Source organism: Sander vitreus, chromosome 14 (assembly GCF_031162955.1).
Source record: "Sander vitreus isolate 19-12246 chromosome 14, sanVit1, whole genome shotgun sequence".
In the NCBI taxonomy this organism is placed as follows: domain Eukaryota; kingdom Metazoa; phylum Chordata; class Actinopteri; order Perciformes; family Percidae; genus Sander; species Sander vitreus.
In genome coordinates, this window is record NC_135868.1 from 3,693,867 (window position 1) to 3,701,712 (window position 7,846).

At 41.2% G+C, this 7,846-nt stretch overlaps 1 long non-coding RNA gene across 1 annotated transcript; it reads right to left on the minus strand.

The window, feature by feature from the left end:
• Positions 1–2,085: 2,085 nt before the first annotated feature.
• Positions 2,086–4,602, minus strand: LOC144528751 (uncharacterized). Its single transcript, XR_013502930.1, has 2 exons — positions 2,764–4,602; positions 2,086–2,687 (listed from the first exon to the last, which is right to left on the minus strand). It is a non-coding gene; the product is annotated as an uncharacterized LOC144528751 (long non-coding RNA).
• Positions 4,603–7,846: the final 3,244 nt, after the last annotated feature.

The window sequence follows — 7,846 nt, forward strand, 5'->3', positions numbered from 1 at the left end:
CTTATGACTTTTAATGACTTTTTGATTATGACTTTTTTTAAACACACTTAATATTTCATTCAAAATAATCGTTAAAAAAAAATCAGAGGGTCACCAACGTGTTAACAGTTCATCCTGAGGGGAACATGAACGTGTGAACCACATTTCTTGTTAATCCATCCAATAGTTGTTGAGATATTTTACTTGAAACCATAACAGTCAACCTCAAGCGTTGGAGTGAGAAGGTGGTGTTTCGCCTTTATCTGGTTTTCCGTTTAACTCCGCCCCCTCCCTCCCTGCATGGCTTGGTGCTGACTCAAAGAAAAGTAACACACATTCCTGACTAAATGCTGCAGGCATGTTCAGCCCTGTCAGTTATACCCGTATGCAGGACAGTAGAGGAGGGACTTTTCCTCCATTGTTCTCCCCTCCAGTTTTATTTAAGGTTTATTTAAAGTTTCTTGAGGAGGTTTTGAACTTTAAGTGAGTTTTTTGAGTCCACGACAGCCGTGCAGTTTTATGCTTTGGATCTCTTCATCTCTGACTCCTCAGAGTCTGAGACTTTAACTAAATGAGTGCTACATCTGTAAAACCATCTGTCCTACAATTTTCTCGCCTCTCATTGGTTTTGGCAAAGGCCTGAGAAACAGCCTTCATTTAAACTGCAGTAGCTTGCCTAACAGCTCACACATCAATCCTCCTCCTGCACCTGATTGGATGAACACACCTCCCACTGGGCTCTCATTGGTCCTCAGTTTTGAATTTTTGAACTGAAAAAAACGTGATACGCTGCAGAAAGACTGACCTTTGTCCAACTGTGCCACCTCTGAATTTTCAGTTGGTGGGAAAACCCCTATAGTACTTCTCTTTATTATAATGTCATCTGAAGACTTTGTCACAAAAGCTTACTGTTTAAAGGAGAGTTAATTTTTTTTAGGAATGCATTCATTCTCTTTCTTGCCAAAAGCGATTGAGTCTTAAAGTTAGACACGCTGGTCATTTTTAGGTGCTTCTCATAAATCAAGCGCTGCTTTCAGCCTACAGGTTATTTATTTTGTTGACAGTGAATATGCTGGCTTATTTTTTGTTAGGGTTTCTATGGTTACATTGCGGAGAACAGGTGCACTCCTCCTGCACTGAATTTGTACCTCCGAAAGCTAACGATACCCTTTACTGCCTCGAGGTGAAAAAAAGTTACTTTGAGAAACTGAAATTCACCCTGACATATACCTGTCACAAACATACCTGCCACGCTTGTTACATAATGGACTTTCCAGAGTATCAGAGTCACATGAGTGAGCCTCTGCATGTGTGTGCAGGTGTAGAGAAACTCTACTGTGTTGTATCTTATTAAATCTGCAGCTCTCAGGCTTTCAAAGAAAAATGGCAGTAGAATAAAGCCAAAAGACTCCGTTAATCCACAGATTTAGCAGGTGGATTTACAACGTTCACAAAGGTCACGTTTGCATGTTCGGATGTTCATGTTTATGTGTTCATTTCAGTTCCCAGTGGTGATATATAATACAGGACGTGTTGCCAAAACACCTTTAAATATGAAGTTAAGAGATGAAAATAACAAAAAGTATGTAGTTCACAGCACAGCAATAAAAACAGTAAAATGTATAACAAAGCGAATAAGGGTTTGGGTTCAATTTCAAAGTAGATTGATAATGAAGTAAGAAGCTTTACGTTATAAAAAAACCCCCACGTTTTTCTGTGTGTGTTGGTTGTAACACCCGCTGTCTTTGTGTGTGTGTGTGTGTGTGTGTATGTGTGTTACATTGTGTGTTTGTGCTCAGCCGTGTGTTTATAGAAACCACAGAAGTCATTTCCACGGGACACATTCTCCCGCTCAGGCAAACCTCAAATATGTAGCTGACATTTCACACTGATCCAGTCACAACATGCTGCATCAAGGCGGCTGTGTTTAGCGGGCCCTGGCGCGGATTTTTTTCGGATTGTGATCGAAAAATGAGGATTTATCGGAGGTTCATGAAAGCGACATTGATCTCAAGCGGGAGAGACTTGTTTTACAAGGTTACTGTTGGAGCAGGAAAGAGGTTTAGGTGTTCTTCAAACTGGATTAAATTGATTGAAACATTGACATTTTGTCCACTTATTCTTAACCTTTATTTAATTGGTATGTGATATATTTACATGGGTTATTATATATTATATTGATGTGCTGGTCAGGTCCATATAACCAGACAAGAATACAGACAATCTGATTAGTAATATAGGAACAATTGGATAGGCTAGAACAACACAATGTGATGAAAGTTTCTATATCACAAATTTGGGTTTCTTTCAACCAAATTTTCAAAAGCGTTGCATGGAACCATTCACTTTATTTTTTTTTGACAATTTGGTTGAAAGAAAACCCAAATTTCTGGTATAGAAACGTTTTGAAAATGGGTCAAATTTGTCTCGATTGTGTTTTAAGCCCTCAACGTCTCCTTCAAGGCAACGCTGCGACTGTTGACTTCAAGGCATCTAACCCTGACCCTAAACTTAACCCTGACCCTAAACTTAACCCTGACCCTAAACTTAACCCTGACCCTAACCATAACACTAAGCATAACCTTAACCTTAACCATAACACCTAACCCTAACCCCTAACCCTAATCCTCCAGACAGTGGGATGGGTCTTTTTGTCTCCCCCCCACCTCCTCCAGACAGAGGGATGGTCTCTCTTTCTTCCTCCCCACCTCCTCTAGACAGAGGGATAGATTTTCCTCTTCCCCACCTCCTCTAGACAGAGGGATGGATTTTCCTCTTCCCCACCTCCTCCAGACAGAGGGATGGGTCTTCCTCTCTCCCCCCTCTCACCCCACCATCCCTTTCCTCCAGCAGGAAGACCTCTCTCCTTGTCTCTATCCCTCCTTTAGACAAAGGATTCACCGCTTTTCATTTATTGGGTACAGCGGACTTTAGAGGGGGAAACTCTGAGTGACATGCGGCGGCCCGTGCACACCTTTAGTCTCCATTTCAACCACGTAGTCGTTGGACGCGTGGGGAGGCTTCTGGGATCCGAACACACTTAACCCTAACCCTAACCCCTAACACCTAACCCTAACCATTGCCTAACCCTACCCGAGGGTTAAATCAGAAGTGGTTAGTCTGTTGCTGCAGCCATGGCAGCGCTTGGCTTGATGCCAAAGATCTGCATGCTGATTCTGTTTCAACAAGTCTTTTCATGTAACTAAGAGGCATAACAATCAGACAATAGCATCCCCTCGAATAAAACAGATATTAAATAACAGCAACAATATCAAACGTGTGGCACAAAATGATTTCAATTTAATTTACAAAAAAAAAAAAAAGGTTTCTTGCTTTCTAGAAGGGATTTGTTGTGTTAACCTTCTTCTGTGTGTTTCTGACAACATAGATGAAAGCCTATGTTTCCTTGACACTTTCTTATCAGGAGGTTAACCTGACCCGCAGAAAAAGAGCGTGTACCAAGATGACACGGCGCATTCTGTGTGCTGTACTTCTGTCTTTGTGAGGTCCGATTTGAAGTTTGAGACCTTGAGAGGATATTTTTAGAAAGGGAGGACATTTTGTCTGGCCCTTGCTTTAAGAAAAAGAAGTCCTACAAGCTGAAATGACTTGTTGAGATGGATGGTTGTCACTGTGTGTGTGTGTGTGTGTGTGTGTGTGTGGTGTCAGTGATCCACAGCCGAGGGCTTTTTCTGTCTTTCCTCACCTGCCACGCCCTAGTCTCCTTGACTCGCTCTCTCTCTCTCTCTCACTCACACACACACACACAGGTTTGTGGCACTATCTTTGTGGGGACCCGTCATTGACATAATGCATTCCCTAGCCCCTTATCCTAACCTTAACCATCACAACTAAATGCCTAACCTTAACCCCCACAAGTATACTGGACCCCCGTTTTTTGGACCCCACGAATATAGTTAAACAAGAACACACACACACACACACAGAAAACACTCGCTTCTTTCTGTGATTGGGTGGTTTGAAGATACTCAGACTCTGATTGGTCGTTTTCTTCTTGTAAACCATTAAGACAGAAGCCTTGTTGTCACAGAATATGAATGACCAAAAAACACAACAAACAGGGCAAATTTAGGAAAATATTTCCACAACGTTTATGGCTTTACAAGGATGTCAAATTGGACAGAAATTTCACCCTGGGGACATTAATTTTAAAAATTGTTTTTTACAGGAATTTTGTAGAGCTTAGACAGTTTCTGTAAACAACAACAACACAACAGAACAAAAACAAAGCTTTTTTTAAACAAATAAATCATGGTAAGAAATAAAAAAACCCACGTAGATTTCCAAAAAAATGTCATGAACACATTTATATCTAGCTCTATTATTTACAGTGAGGGTAGTTTTCCTTAAGGCTGCTTGTGTCGACGTATCTTGTTTAGGACAACAAATGTGATATTAATACATTCTGTGCTGCGTGTTTTCTCAAACCGAACACATACATATGTTTAGAAAGACACCTTGTTTTTAAGACTTTTTAAAAAAAATGTTATTCAGTTTGAGCATCTTCGAACTGCGGAGCTCAGGGTGAAAAAAACACCCAAAAAAATGAGATTTTGAATGTGTGATCTGCAGACCGGCTATGATCTTCAGCTCCAGTTACCAAGGGGGTTCTAAACAAAATAAATACTTATCTCACTGGAGATCAGTGCATGTTGATGTCTGAGATCACAACCACTAACCACACGCACACACACGCACACACACGCACACACACGCACACACACACACACACACACACACACACACACACACACACACACACACAAAATCCAAATAAACTAACTGGCTCTGAGCGCCGGAGAAATCATCGCAGGTTTGGGGACAAAATACTGAAGAAAAGATGTGAGCTAGCGAAAAAAGCTGAACGTGTGTGAATGATACAAAGGAAAAAGTTTTTTGTTTTCTCGTCTTTTACATTTTCGGATGAAAGACGGCCGTGATTCTTAACCTCTTTCTAGAAGGGATTTGTTGTGTTAACCTTCTTCTGTGTGTTTCTGACAACATAGATGAAAGCCTATGTTTCCTTGACACTTTCTTATCAGGAGGTTAACCTGACCCGCAGAAAAAGAGCGTGTACCAAGATGACACGGCGCATTCTGTGTGCTGTACTTCTGTCTTTGTGAGGTCCGATTTGAAGTTTGAGACCTTGAGAGGATATTTTTAGAAAGGGAGGACATTTTGTCTGGCCCTTGCTTTAAGAAAAAGAAGTCCTACAAGCTGAAATGACTTGTTGAGATGGATGGTTGTCACTGTGTGTGTGTGTGTGTGTGTGTGTGTGTGGTGTCAGTGATCCACAGCCGAGGGCTTTTTCTGTCTTTCCTCACCTGCCACGCCCTAGTCTCCTTGACTCGCTCTCTCTCTCTCTCTCACTCACACACACACACAGGTTTGTGGCACTATCTTTGTGGGGACCCGTCATTGACATAATGCATTCCCTAGCCCCTTATCCTAACCTTAACCATCACAACTAAATGCCTAACCTTAACCCCACAAGTATACTGGACCCCCGTTTTTTTGGACCCCACGAATATAGTTAAACAAGAACACACACACACACACACAGAAAACACTCGCTTCTTTCTGTGATTGGGTGGTTTGAAGATACTCAGACTCTGATTGGTCGTTTTCTTCTTGTAAACCATTAAGACAGAGGACTTGTTGTCACAGAATATGAATGACCAAAAAACACAACAAACAGGGCAAATTTAGGAAAATATTTCCACAACGTTTATGGCTTTACAAGGATGTCAAATTGGACAGAAATTTCACCCTGGGGACATTAATTTTAAAATTGTTTTTTACAGGAATTTTGTAGAGCTTAGACAGTTTCTGTAAACAATAACAACACAACAGAACAAAAACAAAGCTTTTTTTAAACAAATAAATCATGGTAAGAAATAAAAAAAAAAAAACCCACGTAGATTTCCAAAAAAATGTCATGAACACATTTATATCTAGCTCTATTATTTACAGTGAGGGTAGTTTTCCTTAAGGCTGCTTGTGTCGACGTATCTTGTTTAGGACAACAAATGTGATATTAATACATTCTGTGCTGCGTGTTTTCTCAAACCGAACACATACATATGTTTAGAAAGACACCTTGTTTTTAAGACTTTTTAAAAAAAAAAATGTTATTCAGTTTGAGCATCTTCGAACTGCGGAGCTCAGGGTGAAAAAACACCCAAAAAAATGAGATTTTGAATGTGTGATCTGCAGACCGGCTATGATCTTCAGCTCCAGTTACCAAGGGGGGGTTCTAAACAAAATAAATACTTATCTCACTGGAGATCAGTGCATGTTGATGTCTGAGATCACAACCACTAACCACACGCACACACACGCACACGCACGCACACACACGCACACACACACACACACACACACACACACACACACACACACACACACACAAAATCCAAATAAACTAACTGGCTCTGAGCGCCGGAGAAATCATCGCAGGTTTGGGGACAAAATACTGAAAAAAAGATGTGAGCTAGCGAAAAAGCTGAACGTGTGTGAATGATACAAAGGAAAAGTTTTTTTGTTTTCTCGTCTTTTACATTTTCGGATGAAAGACGGCCGTGATTCTTAACCTGCGAAATCGGCAATTTAGTTTAAAACAACCTTCGATCCAATTGTGGTAACGGTTAAAAGCTCACTAAACTTTTCCGTCCAAAAACTACAAAGTATCTCAAAGTATATAAACACTTTTAAAACCCTTAAAACAATAATGAAAAGAATGTACTTGCTTCTGATTGGCTGTCAGGTGGACTTGAAACATATCGTATGTCAGCAGTTTTTGTTAAAAGACGTGTTCAGCTTAAAGCTCAGAAACGACAACAGAGACATGAAGGAAAGCTGCCGGACACGGGGGGGAACCTCAATAAAATTAAAATCTCAACTGGCGACGTGTTTGTGACAAAGTGGGTTCGAAAAGATGAGCACCAGACAAAGTGAGGTATCTGTTATTTGAATCAAAGTATCCATCAATGACGCTGTCGAGTACAAAGAAGCATCCGGAAACTTTTAATTTCAAATGCTTCGCTGCACTTGAAGCGTCCCCCACACCCGGCAAACTCCACCCAAACGGCACAAAGGGTGAGATGAATCAAACCACAAAAAAAAACTTTTTTCAGATAATATATATATATAAAAAAATAAAACAACAGAATCCTGACTGTCTTCGTGTGTGGCCTCTGTGTGTGTGTGTGTGTGTGTGTGTGTGTGTCCTCCTCAGGTTTCCAGCAGGATAAAGAGAGTCAGTCATCGTAACCGTCAGTCCATCAGCTTCAGTGCAGGAAACGTCTCTCGCGCAGAGTTTCTCTGCGGTTTTTGGTTTCCTAAAGGAAGCGGAAATCGAGACAAAAAGGTGAAGGATGACGTTTGTTGACACCAGGCGGAGGAGAAGAAGAGGAGGCGGTGATGATCCAGTGATGGCGGACGAATTTATGGCCAAGGTGAAAGTGAAAAAAGCTAAAAAATAAAGAATTTTTTGAAAACCCTTAAGGGTAGAACAAACAAGTGAAGATTCCGGCTAATAATCCAAAAATCCATCGTTTGGGTTCAATCGAGTTTCCTTTGTCCTTGTCAGCGGGATAGAGCGAGAGGGAGGGATGATGGGAAATCTGGTTTTGGCAAAGGGCTTCACCGGAAACCAGCCGGATCCAACCGGACGCTCCTCCTCCCGGCTGCACAGATGGATCATGGGAAACTAAATGGTCGGCTGGTTCGGGCCGGCTTCTCCTACAAAGAAAGAAGAAAGAAGAAAATGTTAGCAGAGCTGCAAATATCATTTTCATTACAGGAGGAGCCACCTGCCCTCTGCCACATATCTGTTTCCTATAGG